The 21,906-nt window shown below is 42.8% G+C and overlaps 1 protein-coding gene and 1 long non-coding RNA gene across 6 annotated transcripts in view; one reads left to right on the forward strand and one right to left on the reverse strand.

The window, feature by feature from the left end:
- LOC140706827 (uncharacterized) overlaps positions 1–12,482 on the reverse strand; it is a 98,262-nt gene extending 85,780 nt beyond the window's left edge. Inside the window, exon 1 of the long non-coding RNA XR_012086707.2 lies at positions 12,389–12,482. This is a non-coding gene — a long non-coding RNA (uncharacterized LOC140706827). The remainder of the gene's footprint in view (positions 1–12,388) is intronic.
- FBXL4 (F-box and leucine rich repeat protein 4) overlaps positions 11,862–21,906 on the forward strand; it is a 60,112-nt gene continuing 50,067 nt past the window's right edge. For 2 of the 5 annotated variants that reach the window (XR_013538497.1, XM_078380258.1), the window contains exon 1: positions 11,862–11,958. The gene's annotated coding sequence lies outside the window, so the exon portion shown is untranslated. Of the gene's footprint in view, positions 11,959–12,309; positions 12,448–15,293; positions 15,419–21,906 lie in introns of those variants that run through there. The other 3 variants (XR_013538496.1, XM_020782112.3, XM_078380255.1) reach the window with 2 other exon arrangements.

Here is a 21,906-nt window from a genome sequence, read left to right on the forward strand (position 1 = left end):
GACAAAGGCAGAAGTGCTCAATTTCTACTTTAATTTGGTCTTTTTTTTCCAAAAGACAATCTATGACCATCTAAGAAAATGTTAAGAAAAATGGATGGGACAGGATTGCAACTTGAGACTAATAAACAAGTAGTCAAGGAATGCCTTACTACGTCAAATGAGTTCATATCTCCAGGGCTGGATGAAATGCATTAAAAATATTGAAGGAACTGCCTAAAGAATTCTCAGAACCACTGTCTATTATTTCCTTGAGGATGGGTGAAGTGCCACATGACTGGAGGGGAGCTATTGTTGTCCCTGTTTTCAAAAAAGGCAAAAAACCTGGGAACTACAGACCTGTCAGTCTGACATCAATTTCAACAAAAATTCTGCAATAGATTTGTAAGTGGTCACTCTGCAAGCACAATGAAAACAATGCAGTAATAACTAGATGCCAACATGGATTTGTCAAGAACAAATCCTGCCAGGCTAATCTGATCTCATTTTTTGATTGAGTAACCTCCCTGGTAGATGGTGGGAATGCTTGTAGATGTAATATATCTTGACTTCAGCAAAGCCTTTGACAAAGTATCCCATGATACTCTGATTAGCAAGCTAACATGTGTGCTGTACAGCAAAACTGTCAGGTGGATAAACAGTTGACAGAGAAAGCCGTGTGAAGAAAAATGTATTTGCCTACTAGTGGAAGGATAACAAAGAGGGGATCAGCATGGACTCCCATGGGAGAGATTTTCAGTTTGGGAACAGCTATGGACATGGCCCTTTATGTTGCTTCTGTGCCTCAGAAGAACCAAAGGTTGTGGGCCTTCTGAAATATATAGGAAGAGAGCAAGGAAAGCATTTTTTCTGCAGCAGAGCCAGGATTTGCAGGGTCAATGTGCTGATGACGATTGTAGGGGTGATTATGTTAATCTCACCCTCCATTCATGTTTCCCAATTCCCTTTGAGTTTAACTGCAGTCTTCACACTGGCTGGGATGGATGGGCAGGGATGAATTTTCCTGATAATTATATATTATTGTGAGTTCTCCCTATTATTATGCTAAGTATTTGGGTTGCTTGGTTTGAGATGGCCATTGAAAATCCACCAGCTCTTCTTGCTCCTGGAAGGTATAAAACTGCTAGATTATTTTTTTCTGTATATGGAGTAACAACTGCCTGTATTTTTGAACTTTTATGGGAGGTGTAGTGACAAGATACTGTTATGATAGGCACCCACATTTCAAAATGTACCATTATATTACTGGTGGGGCCCCACACAGATAGTAAAAATTGGAGATTAGTGACACAAAGACGTCTATTAAAGCAAAGCCACCACTGGCTTGTTTTTTAAAAATTTATTGTTTATTAAAGTACAGTATAAATACATACAAAATAAAAATGATAGTTTGGTGATTAATACATTGATAACTCTACAATACATCTTTGTTTGCTTCAAGTGGAGCCAAGTGCAGGTAAAAAAAAGTGCAATTAAACATTATCAATCCAAAGCCTTTTACTCAATATGAAGTAATTTGTCGTTACATGAGTAAACCATGTTCTCATAAGGCTTCACCAAACCTGAGCTGATCTTGGAGTGGCCCAATAAAGGTAGAATTATTATTAATATATGCATTTTAACCCAGTCTGAAAGACTACAAGTCCCATCAGCACAACCAGCTTTGTTGGCTAGTACAGGATTTGTGGTCCAGCACATTTGTGGGGAGGGCAGAACTGGAGGAAAATAGCGTAACAAATCCAAAGTAAATCTTTGAGTCACTCTGGCACATGCTAGCACATGCCATACTTTATGCATAGCATTTGCAAGGAAAACAAATGAAACATCGTAATTATGCCAACTTGGATTGGCTTATGTGCTGAACAGTCTGAAATGGACAGAACAATGGAACAGAAGAACATTTTCAAATCCACTCTTAGCATTGCAAAATCATTCCTTGAGCAATTTAAACTGTAGCCAATGCAAAGATATTAACGCCAGACTTTTTATTATTCTAAACTGTTCCAGGAATGGCATCCAAATTTACATAGCCATTTATTTCTGTGGTTGCAGGAATTCATGCTAATTGTACATTAATTCCTGGGATGAATAATTGAGGTATCAGATGCAACACCTCAAACACACACAGATACACACACACTTAAATCTTGTTTAGTACTCAAAGTAACAAGTTCCAAGCCATGAGTTAATCAAGAAAACTATACATAGGTCTTCATTAGCATATGAGGAATCAATCCACAAATGATAAAATCACTAAACATGCAGACTTAATAGTGCATAATTCAATCATGCTTAACTCATTCTGAACACATCAGTATCTTCAGGTTTCATAGAAATGGTAATTCCGTAGATAGAATGTAACAATCACCTGTCTCAGGAAAAATATTCCATATACAGTAGATATATTTAAGGTTTTATTTTATATTTCTTTATAGAAATCAAAGTTTCAGTCTAGGCTGTAGGGTAATGTTTGGAACTTTTAACTTGCCAGCAGGAGAAGGAGTGTGAATTCTATAATCACTCTCCTTTGATAATGTAGATTGGGGCTGGGAACTGCAGTTTGGAACATCTGGTGGGCCAAAAACCCCTGTCCTGATCTAGGTCATTCCAAAGTTTTGTTACAAAGAGAGATTACTGTACAGTTAACAACACTAATGGAAGCATTCTCATTCAAAGACTATAGCTGGCAAGGACATTATTGTTGTTGCTTTAGAAAGACAAAATTGGGGAGTAAACATACTCCAAAGCAACAGTTGTTATGAGTTTGATTTCCTATTCAGGTCCCTGGAGAAGAACTAGCCTGTGCAGCCTTGGGCAAGCTGCATGGTCCCTGGAAGACCACTTCTGAGTATAGTGGTACCTTAACTTAAGAAATTAATCCGTATTGGGACTGCGTTCTTAAGTCAAAACGTTCTTAAATCGAAGCACCATTTCCCATAGGAATGCATTGAAAACCATTTAATCCGTATCTGCTGTTTTTCATTCTTAAGTCGAGGTGCAGTTCTTAAGTCAAAGCATTAGTTCCCATGGGAACTAATGCAAAGCCGGTTAATCCGTATCTACCACTAGGGGGTGAATTTTTTAAATTTTTTCTTCTTTTGACCTAATGTGAACTTAGGTTAAAAAAAGGGGCAGGAAAGATTTTTTTCCTCTTTTTTTGGTTCTTAAGTCGAGGCTCCGTTCTCAAGTCGAAGCAACTTTTTGCAATGGAGATGTTCTTAACTTGAATCGTTTGTATGTAGGGACGTTCTCAAGTCGAGGTACCACTGGAAAGGTCACCATGACTTGAAAATGACTTGGCACATACTAGAAAGCTAATATGGTGTAGTAAATAGAGTGGAGGACTAGGACTCAGGAGGCCTGGGTTCAAATCCCTGCTTTGACATGCAAACTCACTGGAAGTGCCATTTGTAAAACCACTCCTTAAATATCTCTCATATCCTGAAAACCCTTTTAAAATCCCCACAAGTTGGATGAAACCCAACAGCACACAATGTAGCATAAAAACATAAATAAGAATAAATGCAAACTGAAATCTGGGCTAAAACAGCATTCTCTGTTCACCCAGACTAGAACAGAACTTTAACCACTCTTTGAGGATCTCTATTACACTGAAATCAGATCAAAACTTTAAATCAATCAAACAACCAGAGATTTTCAGGTTGCCAATGTGTTGCAAAAAACGAGCAAAAACAACAGTCTCATGGGACATTAAATCGTAATAGGTTTTATTTCGTATAAGCTTTTGTACATGCTTTCGATGATGTAGGCTACCACAGTTTACATAAAGTGGTCAAATAAAACTTGTTGAACTGTCAGGTGACACAAGACTCTCTGTTGGTTTTGCTGCAACAGATTGACACAGTCATCTCTGGAAACAGTGTTCCCCATAACAGCAACGACTCATGCTATAGCATTACTCAGCTTTAAAATGACACCATTGCTCTAGGACTGCTTTCTTCAGCATGGTGACTATATACATTTTCTGACCTTCCATCAGCTTGAGCTAGAATGGCCAAGAGCCAAGTAACCTGGAAATTGTACGTAGTATAAAATAGCTGGAGAGGACTCTGCTGGGAAAGTCTGTTTTAGCATCTATACATCTAAAGTATCATTAATTTTAAAAGGCCATCCAAGTTTTCCCTCTGATCTCTCTGTGTCAGTGCAGTAACATGCTAAAAAGGTTTCTGCAGTGCCAATGTAAAAATGTGAGTGTAAGATTCTATTTATATTCTGTTCTAGTATTTATTACAAGCTAAAATCAGCAACTTCTTTTGCTGCTCCTAAAGTATCGACCAAGAGGTTCAAGATTTTATGTTAATTCTCAATTATAGGATCTGTATTGCAGAGTGGCCCCATTCTACAGCAATGTGTGGAATGAAATATGCAATTAAATTCCAGATAAAATGTTGAACTCTATGAGCTTGAGAACACTGGGTTCTTCCTGCCATCCTTACTTCCCATTACCTTCTTTAATAAACTCAACTTGCAAATATTTCAAATCACAAATAGCCCATTCTATTCCCCCCCCCCACTTTTAAAGTTGCTTTGTTTGGAGAATCTCCACATAGTAGGTAGAATCTGGCTCACCATGCCTCTAATCAATCCCAATGACATTATCTAGTGACAGCACACCCACTCCTTCTCCTAAAGGGAAAGGGATAGGGCCTTGGCCCCAGACTGAGCCTCCACTTGGAGGAATGCTCCACAAGACAGCATCTGGTTGATGCCTGAAACTACTTGTGCACAGTCAGAAAGTGGCACATTCTTTTATTTCAAATGGCAGGTAGCTGAAGTCTGGACTAGCTAGGCACCAAATGTTGCCTTCTTCTATAAATGCTGTCAAGCTCCACCATTCCAAGGAGGAGAAGTGCTGCTGTCCATCAGAGTCCCATTTGTTAAATAGCAGGCAATCGTGGGAGTGATCCCAATAAAGCACCGTGCTTGGGGCTCCTGCAAACCTGTTGGTACCTTTGAACGGCACATAGTGGGTGGGAAAATCAGGAGTGTTTTAGACATGAACAGCCAGAAGCCCCAGCTCACATGGCCAATAGTAAGAAATAATTGGAGTTGTAGTCCAGTATATCTGGAAGCCAAGAATTCCTGGCCATGATATACCTTTTTATTCTGACATAAGACTCCTTGCACTCCACAGGGCTTAGTCTTAGGGTGGGTTAGAAGAATGCATTGCAACCTTGCATTCTTACTGCGTCCTGAGACTTTTAACATGTAGAAGGTTACTTAGCTTTTGAGGGTTCAAATTGATATTACATGAAAAATAATCTTAAATAAACCAAACCATGTCTCTTCTTCATTCTCATAAAGCAAGCTGAGTACTTTTTTCAGACCATGGACAGATTTGTTCTTATATGAACTCCAAGAGGCTAAAGACCATGAGTGGATGGATGCAGCCCCTGGCATTTCCCCCCCAGACTCCATTCACACACATCAATTTTGGTTGCATCGTCTGTTGCTGTATCATTGGTTGTCATGGCAAGTAGATATACAGTTGTTGTTATTTAGTCATTAAGTCATGTCCGAATCTTCGTGACCCCATGGACCAGAGCACACCAGGCTCTCCTGTCTGCTGCTGCCTCCCAGAGTTTGGTCAAGTAGATATACAGTACATTTTGATAATTATATTCTGCAACCTCTGTAGACTCTGCAGCCCTCAAGTAGGCTGAAGAACACCTGATTCAACTAATAGCACCAGTTACATTGCCAGGGTCGGACCACCAGAAGATACACATCCAGGATCCATCATTCTAGGGGACACAAGAATGACAATAGTGGCTTACAAAGGAATAGTAGCAGAAAGCAGGCAGTAAAACAGACTTTTTTTGTCACTGGCTGTGCTTTCCATACTATGTTCACAGAAAAGGAAAGTGTATCAGCAGCAGTCAGTTAAATTTTTTGCCAAAGTCTTGTTCATGACAATTAACTGGTGCCACAATAATGTCAAACAGACCTTCTCTGAGAGGTGAAAAGACCACTTTTTGAAAAAGAGCCTTGAAGGTCATTTTCAAGGTCACATATCACTGTAACTCTGAAAATAATAAACTGTTTTGGACAATCTACTCACCAAAAGGAACGCAAGAGATACAGTAAAACTAACCAAGAGTCTAGTGACTCTTTTGTTACAGACTAATGTGTCATTTGGCATAAACTCTTACGGATTACTGTATAGCATACTTCTTTAGCTGCACCTGAAGAAGTGGGCTGCAGTCCATAAAATCTTGTGTCAAACAAAAATAGTTAGTCTTTTAAGATGCCACAAAAATTATTTAGGCATCTTCCAGTTCTATGATTCCATGCAATAAGAGGCTACAGGCTAACACAGCTAACCCTCTGGAAAATTCAAACACAGATTAGCAGTAGAAATCAATCTCTCATATGTGGCTTGCCATGAAGGCTCAAGTGGCAACAACATATCATCATCCTTCAGTGGCCATGGAAAAAGTCCTGCTGTAAGATTGACAGCCGCAGCTGCTAACCATCAAATAGGTAACATTACTATCAGGAGCGCAGACTGGACAATTCAGATGCCAGGTTTGTAACAGAATCACACTTGGATGCAACTACAGCAAAGATTAATTATGCTGTTTTGGATAACCTTTGCCTGTGGAGGTTTTCAACTTGTGTAGCGTATAGATGAGGACAAGTTTCCTGGAGGACTGAGAAATCATGAAGAATCTTGGAAAACATGAGAATGTTTTCCACCTAGTGGTTGAAATATGCCAGGTCTGGGCTTATTATTGGGATCTAAGAGGTAGTGTACTGGCTGGATAGCTCAGTGGTTTAGATTGTAGAGCCTGAGGCTGAAAGTTCAATTTCTCATTGTTCCTCCTATGAGTAGAGCCCACCTATGTGGTCTTGGGAAAGTTGCACAAGTCCAGGGTGACCCCAGAAGAAAGGAATAGTAAACCACTTCTGTGTATTCCCTACCTAGAAAACCCTAGAAAGGATCACCATAAGTCAAAGTTGACTTCACAGCAGACAATTGTTATTATTAAGAGGCAGGGAATACTTTCCTCTTCCCAAGAGATAGCTTAGTTCCATTTCAATTCCAGCTGCCCTTAAAGAGGCTGGTTGTTAGGCCTCAATTAAAGAGGGAAAAAATCCAAATCATATGGTTTAGGCTACCGATTGTTCAGTGTCTTAAGTTGTTTGAAATGGTGGTGACCCCCCCCCCCAACACTGGGTAATCTTGGATGAAACAAATGATTTATATTCACTCCAATTTGGTTTCTGACCCCGTCTGGGAACAGAAATAACTTTGGTGACCTTTGGCGGGCCCAACTGTGATTCCTTCCCTTGCCTCACCTCCCTTTAGACTAGTTCCTTTTTTTTCAAATTAGAAGTTCACATCTGGGTGGAGGGGGGGAAATTGTTTTGTTTTTACAAAAACTCTTTTGAGCCAAATCAAGGTTTTAGAGAAGAATCAGCACTCCTGGGGTGGTAATTCCTGGAATGTTGACTCTCCGTTCAATCAGCACTGACTGTGTGTCTGCACATGGTTGCATCATCAAAAAGGGCAGCTGAGCCACAAGCAGTCCATGCAGCATATGTTACGTTATCAATTCTTGTTTTTAGGGGGATAATTTATGCCAGGGAATGGATGAAGGGCAGCATAACTCTGTTAGTTTTGGTGGTCCTGTCAATGGCCTTCAGTGGTAACATCCTCTTAGGTTCTCCAGCTGAGTTGAATCTTAGGATAATGTCAGCTCTGTCTCACTTAGGGGCAGTTTCCTGCCCTGTTTCTTCTGGCTTTTGGGGTGCTGCTCCCATGCATATTAACAGCTACATGAAGCTCTTGAAGAAGGAGCTGCAAAGGTGGGAAAAGAAAATACAGGCCATAATGCAACACCTTCTTGTAAAAAGCACACTAAGAACTACTTTGATGTATCAAATAAGTGTTGGAAATGTGAAACACAAATGGGAAGTTATTATCATATGTGGTGGTCACGTGGAGTAGCGAAAAAATACTGGAAAAGAGTACATGCCATGTTACAACAAGTTTTGCTCTGTAAGGTGCCACTAATCCCAGAATTGTTTTTACTAAGTATGATACCCGATAATATAGATAAGTCAAAGGAATATATAGTTATATATATTATCAAGGCAGCCAGAATTATGTATGCTAGAAATTGGAAAAGTTTGACGGTACCGGAACAAGAAGACCTCATTGAAAAGATACGGGAAATAGCCGAAATGGATATCCTATCAGAAGTTATGAAAGATCAACCCTTGCAAAAGGCAACAGAAAGATGGGACTTATTCAACAAATCGACTGAATCAACAGGCAGTAGCTGAATATGGAAATGAGAACTTTATATACAAGGCAGAAAAGAGTAAATAGAAGGACTCAAAATTTGACATGGCAATAGGTATAGATTGGATATTAGTATGCAGTTGTCTACCCTCTTCCTCATAAATCCCAACTCCTTTTTTCCTTTGTCACCCCTTATGTTAAAAAAATAAAAAAAAATATTTTAAAAAAATAAGAACTACTTTGTATGAACACATCAAGGAGGAAGCCAGATCACCTAAACTAGAGGAAAGGGCACAGGAAGATGGGCTCTTACAGTACCTTCTATAATAATAAAATAACCTTAGAGCTGTAGAGCTGGAAGGAACCTTATAATTAAAAAAAATGAAGAGCCAGTAGATGGACAATAGATGCAGAAGATTCAGTAAGAATGGCGGCATTTCGCAATAGCAATGATATTGATAGTCCATCATCTTAAACGATCACATTTTAAACACATTTCCTTTGAGTTCTGTTAGGAAACATTACAAGTACTTTTATGCTTCGTGCCACAACAATGTGAGAGACTAATAAAGTCATATAGAAAATAATTACTTCAAGTTATTGCTGCTAAAGGTGGTTCTACAAGCTATTGAATCATTTATTTATTTATTTACAAGATTTTTTAGCCGTGCCATTACCAGTGGTCTCTGAGCAGCATACAACAATATTAAAAATTTAAAAACATCAGAAAACGTTAAAAATAGGTAATATTATAATAATACCATTATAACATTAATATAATGGCATTATTATAACATTAATATTAATAAATCCTGCTGCTCATATGGCCAGCTAAAGAATACTATTTAATTAAATGCTGGCTAAACAGATAGGTCTTTGCCTAGTGCCGAAAAGCCAAAAGTGTTGGAGACAGGAGGATCTCTACAGTATAAGGAGGGTGTTCCAAAGTTGGGGGGAAGGCCCTATTTTGGCATGCCACCTTCAGAAGGGCCTCCTGGCCTGATCTTAGAGGACAGACAGGCTTGTATAGAAGAAGGCAATCCTTTAGGTAAGCAGGTCCTAATCCGTTTAGGGCTTTATATGTCAAAGTAAGCACTTTGAATTGGGCCTGAGCAGCAACCAGCAGCCAGTGTAAATTTTTCAGAACCAGTGTGATATGAGTCCATGCGGAGACACCACTTGCCAGCCGCGCAGCCCGGTTCTCTGCCAGTTGCAGTTGCCAGACCGTCTTCAAAGGCTGCCTCACATATAGCACATTGCAATAGTCCAGTCTGGTTGTTACCAGTGCATGTGTGATTGTTGCCAGGCTCCGCTCATTCAGGTAAGGGTGAATGATATGTTCTCCGCAGCTGTAAGAAGGCACCCCTGGACACTGAGTCCACCTCATTCCAAGGTCAGACCTGGGTCAAGGAGCACCCCCAAGATGCGGACCCTGTCCTTTAGGAGGAGTGTAACCCTGTCTAAGGCAGGGAAGTAGCCCTTTAGCCTATCTGGCGGAGCACCTACCAGCAGCACTTCCGACTTGTCTGGATTGAGCCTCAGTTTATTGACCCTCATCCAGTTCATTATCGAGTCCAGGCAGGAGTTCACAATGGTGACTGCCACACCTGGATTGGTAGAGAATGAGAGGTAGAGCTGGGTGTCATCAGCTTATTGCTGACTACTCAGCCCAAACCTCCTAACGGCCTCCCCCAGTGGTTTCATGTAGATATTGAATAGCATGGGGGATAGTATAGAGCTCTGAGGAACCCCATGACACAACCGCCATGGATCAGAGCTACTGTCCCCCAGCACCACCTTCTGGACTCAATCAGCCAGGTAGGAGTGGAACCATCATAAAACAGTGCCTCCTATTCCCATCCCAACAGGTATGCATTCCCCCTTTCTCCTGGCAAAGGTTGTCAAACAGGGTGACCAAGGCAGTCTCTGTCTCATAACCTGGCCTGAAAACCGATTGAAATGGATCTAGATAATCCGTTTCATCCAGGAGAGCCTGGAGCTGCTCAGCCACCACACATTCCAACACCTTGCCCAGAAAAGGGAGGTTCACCATTGGTCGGAAGTTGATCACTAGACTTTTAAAGGAGTGGGCGAATCACTGCCTCCTTTAACGGGGCGGGGATCACTCCCTCCTTTAACTAGGAGTTGATAACCTCCAGGATCCAAGTGCAAACTCCCCTGGCAGATTCCTTTATTAGCCATGATGGGCAGGGGTTGAGTTATGTAGTGGTGGCACGAACCGATCCAAGCACCTTGTCCACATCCTCGGGTCGTAACAACTGAAACTCATCCAATAAATTATGACATAAGTCCAGAGGACTGGACACAACCATAGGCTCTGCATCAACAGTGGAGTCCAAGTCTTTGCGAATCTGAGCAATTTCCCCCTCAAAGTGTGTGACAAATTCATTACAGTGAGCCACTGAGCAGTCCGGGACCTCCACTGAACCATTAGGCTGAAGGTGGTCCCGACCACTCGAAATAGCTCTGCTGGACGACACACCGAGGAAGCAATACAACTGGAGAAATGCTAGTGTTTCGCCAGCCGTATTGCCAGAGTAGTCTCGATAATGGGCTCTAAGCTGTGTTTGGTCATAGTCGCAGCAATATTTCCTCCATCTGCACTCAAGCTGTCTCCCCAACCGCTTCATAGCCAGAATCATAAGGTGTACAGTATTTAATTTTTCACACATGGCTTCTCTATTTTGGCTTTATTTTTGTTAAATAAATCATGGCACGGTGTAATACGTCATGTGTTTTTGTTCCTCTGAGATTGTATTTACCTAATTTTCAGACCTGCTAAAGATCAGATGATTTTTATTATGTCTTGATACATAAAACCATAGAATTCAAAGAGGGCATGCTTTCTTTTTCACATGACTGTGCAGGAAACAGCAGATACAAATGAAGCTGGGTAGGATTTTAAATTTTATTTCAAGTATTTCTACTTCAGTAGTAATCACAGATCAATTTTAACATTGCCTGTCAATGTGCAGCTAAATTGCACAGTTAAAATTGAAGATCAGAATTTCTCTGATATTTACATTTCTAAAAATCATAAACAGCCTCTCCATTCCAGTTCCAGCAGCTATCTTTCATGGTCTGCTCTTGCCTGTATTTTCCTCCTTTTGCATGTCGTTAATATGACACATAAAGAGAGTAAGACGTATTATTCACTTATTTTGCAGGCTTCTAAGCCACTTTTCCAAAGGTGTTCACAATGTACAACAACATCATAGACTGTAAAGGCAAACACCAATTTTAAAATTTTAAACAATTTTAAACGGAGCCATATAAATCCTTCTATTTTTAATTGTGTGCCTCGAGTCCCTTCCACTGCCCCTCAAGAACCTTTCCTGCTTTATTTGCAGCTTGCACTAATTTCAACGGATCCCACTTGTGAACCGGCGCCCACAGCTCCCCACCGTTTCTTTAAAATCTTCAAAGACTTTTGGCGGCTTCCCTTGGACATCCTTATGAAGGCTTTCTTTCGCAACTAATCGCAAGGAAGGCAAACCCAATACCCAATCCAACACTTTCCTATCGCCTTTAAATTCCACCTCCTTCCTTCCTTCCTGAAGTGACGTCACCTAGTGGGCGGTACCTTCCCGTAGGGAGCTCCGCCTTTCTCTCGAGCGAGGGGAAGAGGCTAAAGCACGCTTGGATTGGATTAACCCTCTCGCTCCCCGGTACAGTCGTTTGGTCACGTACAGACACAGACCCTTTCTTCCCCGCCCCGTCTGTTCCGTTGGGCTTCTGGGCGGGCGCTGGTCCTCTCTCGCGCGCCCCCCCCGTCCTTCCACCCAGCCTCCTGTCTGTCTGTCGAAAACGGTTAGGCGCGAGGCCTTAGCCTGCTGCCTCGCTCTCTTCCCTTTCCTCTCGTAGCCCTCGGGCCTGATCTTAGGGTGAGGCGGGCACCCGCGCGGGTGAGGGGGAAAGGGGCCGACAAGAGTCCCGAGTGCTGAGGGGCGAGCCACTGTCACTCGCGGGTCGGAGGATGATTGGCAGCCAGCACTTCAGCGCCAGCAAAGCCCCCCCCCCGCGCTGGTGCGTCGTTGGCGCTTGTAAACACCCTCGCCTGGGCCAGGCCCCGCTAGCCCGCCGTTTAAGGGCGCTCACCTGGCTGGCCGTTCCTGCCGGGCAAAGCCTGACGCCGTGCGTGGTCCCGGGTCTCTGAGGTGGGTCCATGTGAAGCCTTTTGGCACGCCTCTCTCTGCGACTAACGTGTTTATCCTATTCTTCCTGGCGAATTGCCTGTCGCTCTCCCCCCCCCCCCCAATCGTTGGGAATAGGGCTGTTTGCGAAGTTTCGTGCGTCCTTTTTTTTTTTTTTTTTTTGAAGGCGAGTGTTTTGCAAACTCCCCCGACCCGCTCCCCTCTCTTGTCAAAGTGGCCGTGGCAGTGCCGTGGAGTGTCCGGGGCCGAACCCACGTTCCCCAGAGAGCGAGTGCTGGTGCGCTATCGAGAGGACGAGAGAGTAGCCACTCTCCTTGCTTGGGGGGTCGGGGGGTGGGGAGTGCAATGAGGACTGGCAGGGTGAGCGAGGGGCAGCTTACATGTTCTGTTCCTTGGCTGCTATGGCGCTTGATCTAAGCTGCTGTACTATCTAGACAGACAAATGGTAGGGAAAGAGCCCATATCCTTGTATGGAGCAACTGTTGCCCTCACTTTCGCTTAAGTTCATTCTGGACAACGCTTCCTGTTTGTTCTGTCACTTAAAGAGGTTGAACACGCAAAACCAAGAGCAGCTTCCCTCTCCTTTTGCTCACCCTCTGAGCTACTTCAGTCTCCCTCCCAGATGGACTGAACAAGTGCAGTAATTGTTTTTGGTGGGTGCACTTGCAGCTACTAATCAGACACTTTTCTGGGTCATCAGGCAACAGCTGCCATCTCCTTCTGGGTGGTAACAAGAGGAGGAAATGTTACAAAGTAGAATTGGCACCCACCTGAGTTGGAGGCAAAATCTCCAAGACCACCTGATGGTATCATTGGGCCCTTTTGAGATTCCAGGATGTCAGCCTTTAATCTCAAAAGTTACCCCATCTTGATAATGTATATACGTATTAGTTAGTAGGTTTTTATTATGATGTATGTTATATTATTGTATTTTACTACTCATGAAAGCCACCCCAAGTAGACTTTGTCTAGAGGGACGGGGTATAAGTTCAATAAAAGTAAAAGTAAAGTAAAAGCAGTTGCTAGAGAGTGTCAGTTTGACTCCAACCTGCTTGAGTGCTGTTTACCTACTTCTGTAGCTGTTCTTAAATGTATGTGCTACATCTAGAGCTGTCCCCCACTGGCTGTCTTCCATCCATTGTTATCAATTACTATAAACCTGAAGGACTCCCCACTTTGCTGTCTACTTGTCACCAATGTTTAGCCCATACAAACATTGTGACAAGTTGCAAATAACATGCTATACTTTCGGCAAGTATGGACTGTTTTTTGGTCCAAAATCTGGTTATGGTAGGAGTTTGTATCTCATAGAGTTGTGAGCTGATGCCCTTTTGAAATACTGATAAATTTCTTCTGTTGTTTTCGCTCATTAGCCAAGCTGATACTGATGGAAATTGTAATTCAACATCTTGACATACCTCAGCCCAGATGTTGTGGTTCATAAACTTTCATTAGAGTTTACAAGCTGTCTTTTCTGTTCCTGAAGATTGCTTTGACCAGTCTGATAACAGAGTGTTCTTGACTGAGAACTGTAATCGTTTAAATCCACTTCCCTTTCTTGACCAATTTACTTCCCACAAAGTGGACATTAACAGATTGTTTTAGGTTTATACCCTTTCTTCTCTTTGTATTTTGGATAATCTAATTTCTTTTGATTTTTACAGATTTTCCCCCCAGGCAAAATCAACATATGCAGTAACCATTTTCCACCATCTGATGGCTTGCATATGTATTGGACTACATGTCTCTCTTCATGGCCAGCCAGTCTAGTAGGCCATTTGCAGTCAGTAAATTAGGATGACATAAGTTATTGTCCAACCTATCTGGAGGGCCTTAGATTATGGAAGGCTGGTCTAGGATTATCAAGTATCAGATGCTCTCTCTGGTTCATACTCCCCATCACAACCATTGTCTCTATTAGGCCAGAATCCCATTGGTGTTCTCATAAGACTTGTGTAACTTACTGTGGCTAATAGTAGTGGAGGTGCACATTTTGGTGACATGCCAGATTGCAGAAGTGAGATGTATCAGAGCACTTTATCAATTAAGTACAGTTAGCCATAGCAAGCCAATAAGTATACATAAGTACAGACCTGTTGACTGATGCTTGTAAGAGAGAAATGCCACTGTCCAGGATAAGTTTTAAAAAGGCAAATTCGCCTTAATTAAGTCCAGCTGTGTCTCTAGAGAACAGTGCTTATCCCTGTTTGTAAACTGAAGAGTCCGTGTTTGTCCATAGATACTTTCTGTGGTTATGTGGCCAGCATAACTAGACATGGAATGCCGTTACCTTTCCACCAAGGTGGTACCTATTGATCTAGATTGCATGCTAGATCACTAATGACTGAGTGAAGATTTCAGTGTTCCAGGACACTGTCTCTGACCTCAGGCTTGCCATGTTTAATCAACACTTCAAGGACAGTTTCCAGTGAGAAATACCTGTGCAAGGACTATTTGAGAGTTTCTACTCTGTTGCCTGTGGTTTGGTGATGGGTAGAGGCTTCTTATAATATTAAATGAGTTAATCCACTGTTAATCCGTGCAAGGATACCAGTATTCTTATCAACTATTGTTTTTTTAATAAACATGGTTTAGATAACTATTAGAGATAGTCTTTTCACATCTTTGTTACCTCTAACTCCACTGAGTAGTGCATAAGAATTCATTAAAAAGATCAGCTCTATGATCTGCATAGGGCAAAGGCACATCACACTGTATGTGTTCTTTAGCTTCTTAAATGTTACCATTTAACTATGATTTGTTAATTATCACTGTTTAATAGTGACCAGTGTTTTTATGTTTCATTCCTTTTTCACACCACTGATCACATCCGCAAATTATCTACCCAGATATGTATGAATATCTGCCAACTAATGTAGTGCTCATGCATCTGATGGAATGTGTTGCACTCTTCAGGTGAAGATATTAGTAAGCATTGGCCAAACTTTTATTAAGAAAAACCATGGATGTGAAGGTAATTGCAAAATGTTTTCCCCCTTTCTCTGTAGCTGCCTCTTGTATTTCAAAGCACAAAACAATGCGTTTAACCCTATGAAACAGAGAAGCATGGTGGCCAGTCAGTAACACAGGTTCAGATTCACAAGTGCTTATTTATGAGAATTCAGTAGGATTGAATAGTGAGACAAAGTTATGGTAACCAATTTATTGAAATGTTCTGAACATTTATTGAAATGTTCTGATTTCATTTCTACAATATCCAGGCCTCCATAGGTACATATTTTAGTTCAGATTCCTTAAGTTCATTTAGAAAATTGAAAATATAATAAATTGAATATATGTTCATGATCTGGAGATTCGAGACTGCCTGAATAATAAGCATATCTAAAAAAGTTGATGGACTGTAGTAATTCTACAATTATTTACTGTTTTTCCCTTGGCAATTTAGAACTGTTTTAGAAGACATATCATCATTACTTTCAAGTGCCAAGAGTTCTTTCTTTCTTTCTGGATGAATTCTTATGTAATAATTATTGGATATTTTTAACATTTGCTTCAGACGTTCCTTGTGATTACATTTTAATAAGACCTAACCTTAAATCTTCATAATTTTAATGCCATATATGTTATTAGTTTTTCTTTTATTGGAACTTCATTTCTGCATATACTTCAAATAATATGCTTGTGTAATGTCCTTATTAAGCTACAATGTTATATGAATGAATGAGTGAGTAAGAGGTGTAGCACTAGTAATAAATAGACCTTGGGCATGCAGTAGAGTGAAACATGTGCAGAACCTTGATGGGATGGGGTAAGACGTTCAGACTGAATGTTGGGATGAAAGGACATCCATTGAAGGAAGTGAAAAGGGCATGATGGTAAAGTGAAGTGGTGAGAATAGAAGATATTTTTCACAGTCATTTTGTTCAGCATAGAGAGCAAATACATGGCATAAGAATGAAAGAAGAGGAGTTTGAAGATGTGCGTATGAGAAGTTAGACCTGTAAATAATAATTCTACAGGAATATAAAATATAGGAATAGCATGGATAGTTGTCAGAGAATTGAAGTTTATGATTGCCTCAACAGAAAGCATCATTGTTTATTTGTTTAATTTGGATGGAGAAGGGTATTATCAGAGGAAATGTGAAGTATTTATTAATGCAGAGATATTGGTTATCACTATTGACCCAGAGCTTGTCACACACACACTTATAACAGCAGGGTTGTTATAAGGATAAGAAGAGAGACATATACACCACTTGGAGCTCATTGGAAGAAAGCAGAATATAAATATAACAAATAAATAATACTAAATCTGATATATTTGTGATCTGTCATAATTATATACAGCATGTTTCTCCATGTACTCAAAGTGACTTACAACTGAAATGAAGAGTCGCATAGTCTGTTGGAAAATAGTGATAAAGAAGAATCTCTTTAAGACACAAAATGCTCTTTAAGAACAGAATATATGTTTACTACTGATTACTACTTTTGCATTAAAGTGAATTAAAGTAGAAAATATTGTTCAAAATTATTTTAAAAGTTATAATCAAAAGGGAATGGCTTAGTGTAGCAATCTTTCAGTGAACTCAGTGCCTGCTTTGAACTTAGAACTGCAGAGTTGGAAAGAATCCTATGGATCATCCAAGTCCAGCCTTCCCAGGGAGTCACAGAAAGAGATATGGGTGAGCAGTATTTGCTTCAGTGGCAACAATCTTTTTGGGGAGGTACTGACATTGCCTTATAATAGTAGGCCTTCACCAAATGCATCCCCAATAGTTGACTAAGTCATTCAGTTATTTACTATAAATAAAGACAAAACAAAAGATACAGGGTATGTAATAAACTTAGTTTAAAACATTTTAGAAACTCAGTAAAAACAAAACATACATTAAAACCATTAAATTTATTACTTCTACTGCTTAGACTGGATTACAGTTCAAACTGGACACCTCAAGAAGCAAATCATAATTCAAGTTTTATTAAAACAATGAGAATTTAATGTGATACTTATGATGATGGAATGAGTTGTCTGCACTGTTAGGTACGGATGCTGTATAAGTAACAGTTGATGAATCTGCACAAACCACTGTCCATTTTTTCTTTCTTTTTACTCTTTGTGAAAATTATCTGTATTGGGTGAAATTCGGCTGCCAGAAGAAAAGCATTTTTATTTCCTTTACTACTCAGATCAGTTAAGGCTGCAGTTCTGGATATGCTTACCTGGGACTAAGCCTGATTGAACTCAGTTCAGCTTTGTTATAAATAGAGATGTTTAGGATTGCACTATCTGTATCTTAAAAGTTACAAAGCTGAAATGATAAAAGATGCTGTTGCAGTGTTGAAATCATCCCTTTCAAACAGACAGCATTTAGTCCATGCTTTTGTAAATGTCTCTTACACATATGCTGTGTCTATTTTAAGACAGATTTCGTCATCCTTGTTGCAGACTCCAATAGGTTATAGGCATTGCTTCTCTTTCCAATGAAGATAAACAGCTAAGAAAAAGATTAATTTGAGGAACCTTCTGACTCATAAGTCTGTACAGAAGCATATTGTGCAAATTTAATGTGATTCTGGGGGTACTGAGGCAATTTGAACACACATCTTTGCATTTTTAAAAATTACTTTATTAAAAAGTGAATTCCATGGTTCTTCATCGTGGTCTTCTGTGAATGCACACAAAGGGTTAATACCAGCGCCAGCGTTGGGCCTCTCGGAACGTTTTCTAGCTGCAAGAGAAAAGTAACAATGTTTAGGACTACCCCTACTGCGCACGCCCAGCCTAACCGTCCCTCAGTTCCATTTTTCCGCCTAGCGGTTTGGAGCCTCTCGTCTTAGCTGCGTTTATTGCGATCTATCTATCTGATTTTTGGCTTTTGACCTCAGCTTCGCTCACGGACTACCCTAGCGCTTTTTCCCTTCAACTTGACGACCCAGTGTATTTTTCTGGCTTTACTCGGACTGATTTCGGACTGCTCTGCCTTATCCTTGGACTTGTCGTTTCGGTTTCCTTACTGCCCTATGTCCCCTTCCGGACCGTTCAGCAGGTGTGTGGTGTGCGACCGCAAAATTCCCCATCAGGACGGCCACGATACTTGCCTGTATTGTTTGGGGGAGTCGCACAATCCTAAAGCTTGCCCACACTGCAAAGCCTTCACTAAGGCCGCTCTCAAGGCTCGCCAACAGCGCCTTAAACTTCATCTGTGGGAGTCAACGTTGTCTTCCACGGCGCCCTCGGAGGGGGAAATGGCTTCCACTTCTCGAGCAGCTCCTGTTCAGTCAGTCGTCTCTAAAGTTTCCAAAATGTCGAAAAAATCCGCGTCGTCGAAATCGGCCGCTCCTGCTTCGAACCCCGAGCCTCCGGCTCCGAAAGCTAAGCCGTCGAAATCGTCCAAAGCTAAGGCGGCCGCCCAGCTTAAAATGACATCCATTCCACTTTCTCCGAGCTCGGGTTCCATCCCATCGCCGATTCTTGAGGAGTTGTCGAGGCGCTTCGGGGCCTCGTCCGAGGCACCCGCGCCTCCTCCTGCTCGACGTACTGAAGTGTTACCGCCTTCGGGAAGGTCTTCCCCGACACCGAGCCAGTTAGTCGCTGTCACTACTGGCCTCGCTTCTGCCCCACATAGCCCTTTTCCTGCGGGCCAGGGGTCGCCTCCCGTGTCGATCTCGTCCGTACACTCGGACTCGAGATCCCCTCGAGAGAAGATACCTCGATCACCTGTGCGTTCGAGGTCGAAATCTCCTCGAGGCAAACGTTCTCGCACGGAGAAGCATGGCTCCCCGAGTCGGTCCCCTTCCTCCGGCCGCTCGAGGTCGAAGTCTCCTCGACGGAAACGATCGAAGAAGAGGCATCGAGCTTCCACTCAGTCCGACTCTGGCGATCGCTCGGACTCGAAATCCTCTAAGCGTAAACGCTCTAAGAAGAAGCACCGTTCTCATCGACGTCGTAGCAAGCATCGACGTCGGTCCTCTTCTTCCCGTTCAGCGGATTCCGACCGCCCTAAGCGTCGTAAACACCATCGACGTCGGCGCGACCGTTCGCGGTCTCCTTCTTCGTCGTCGACATCCGCATCTCGAGACCGGTACCGCAAAAAGATCTGGTACATATATGTGTCTTCTTCTTCGGAGTCGACCCGCCCTCGACGCCGACGCCGGGCTATTCGAGCCAAAGACCACCCTCCTACGGTACCGGTTGCCCCTCCACCGCAACCGGCCCCTTCCACCTCGGCGCCATCCGTGGTCCCAGTTCGACCCCCGACAACGCAGGTCGGCATCGAGAAGCCCCCTCCAAAGAAGAAGAGGGATGTCTTCTCCTCTGATCCAGATGAGGTGTCCACGGAGCGGTCTTCTGACTCCGATCAGGAGCAACCCCCACCCTTGCCACCGCATGATTTACCTCCGGGTGATCTGGTGCTTTCCGATACTGGCGATACTCACGCTCCTTCTCCATCTGAGGATTTTTCTTCTTATTCTCAGATGATGTCCAGGCTTGCCAAGATGCTCAAATTGGACTTGAATCTCCCTTCCCCTCCGGGAGAGGACTTGTTCTTTGGGGACATCAAGAGGGACAGTACCGCTCCCCCCAGTATAGCCTTTGTGCCTGTGGTTATGGAGGCCATCAAGGAGTTCTGGGCTCAGCCTGCGACTACACCAAATGTCCCTCGTCGCACAGAGCACTTCTACAAGATTCATGGGGCTGACACTCATTTTCTGCTCAAGCATCCCATTCCAAACTCACTCATTGTTGAGACAAGCTGTTCAAGGCCTTCGGCCAAAGCCCATGTTACCCCAGTTGACAAAGAGGGTAAAAAGCTGGAACTCATCGGCAGGAAAATCTACTCCCTTGTCACCTTGCTACTTCGAGTCATAAACTATCAAACTGTGTTGGGAGCTTATCACAAACAGTTGTGGCTCAAGCTTTTACCGGGGTTGAAAATGATACCTGAAGACACCCGGCAAGCTTTTCTTAACTCCTATGAGGAAGCTCAGACGGTATCCAAGTATGAACGTCTTTCCATCAGACATGCAGCAGAAATCTCTGCCAGAGTCCTCATGTCTGCCATCTCTATCCGGCGCCATGCTTGGCTCCGTTCTGCTGACATAATGGAGGACGTCAAGTCAAAGGTTGAGAGCCTCGCTTTCGACGCTACCGGGCTGTTCAACGAAAAGACCGACTCCCATTTGGAAGACCTTCACAAGGCTAAGAGAACTGCTAAGTCCTATTCTGTTCAGACTCAATCTAGACAGCGACGCCCTCAATGGCGTAAATCTTATGGACAGTATCAATCTTCCCAGCAATACCGTCCTTACAAGCACCTACCTCAACAGCGCTCTGGCCAGTCCTCTTCTTCTGTCCAGGGTTATCAGGGATACCGCCCTCGTCCTCCCCATCGCCGCCAACCCTTTAAGCCACCTGGCAGGAAACAAAAACAGTATCTTTGACTTTCGGCCCCCCGTTTTCACCCATTCACCACCCACCACCCGTCTTCAACCGTTTCTTCACAACTGGTCTGTCATCACAAACGACACTTGGGCTCTAAAAATTATTCAGCACGGTTACCAGCTGGAATTTATAAGATCTCCTCCGCTAGGTCTCATAACTCATTCTCCCTTCGACTCCTCACTAGAGGAAGAAATATCATCTCTCTTGGAAAAAGATGCCATCTCTACAGTACCACCTCGCGACATACAATGCGGGTTCTACTCCCGCTACTTCGCTGTCTCAAAAAGCGGAGGAGGCATAAGGCCCATCCTCGATCTAAGACTCCTAAACACTTACCTGCGACCCAGGCGGTTTCGGATGCTCACCTTAGAGTCCATCATGCACTTGCTGAAAAAGAACAACTGGTTCGTCCTTATAGATCTAAAGGACGCATACTTTCACGTCACTATTCACCCCGACCACCGCAAGTTCCTTCGGTTCATCTTTCAGGACACGGTCTACGAATTCCAGGCCCTACCATTCGGTCTGTCCACAGCTCCCCGGACCTTCACCAAGGTCATGGCTCCGGTGGCAGCTTACCTTCGTCTCAGGGGCATTCACGTTTACCCTTACCTGGACGATTGGCTCGTAGTCTCCACCTCGCGAAGGCAATCCCTGAAAGACACAAAATTCACCCTGTATCTTCTCTCCAATCTCGGTCTCACTGTCAACAAACAGAAGTCTCAGCTCATTCCCTCCAAAACAGTTCAATACATAGGGGTCTGTTTGGACGCTGTAAAGGGTCGAGTCTTTCTTCCCCCAGAAAGAATACACAAGATTCGACGAGCCATCAGGAAATTTCTTCCCGGTGCTCGGGTGACAGCCCACCACGCCCAACACCTCCTCGGCCTGATGTCTTCTACGACGCCGGCGCTCGCGCACGCTCGCCTCAAACTCCGGTCGCTCCAATCTTGGTTTCTCACCCTTTTCGACCCCATGATGGACAGTCAAAGGAAACGACTTCGTGTCACCCCGGAGCTCACCAGACAGCTCCAGTGGTGGATGTACACACCC

The sequence above is a fragment of the Pogona vitticeps genome, chromosome 1 (genome assembly GCF_051106095.1).
Source record: "Pogona vitticeps strain Pit_001003342236 chromosome 1, PviZW2.1, whole genome shotgun sequence".
In the NCBI taxonomy this organism is placed as follows: domain Eukaryota; kingdom Metazoa; phylum Chordata; class Lepidosauria; order Squamata; family Agamidae; genus Pogona; species Pogona vitticeps.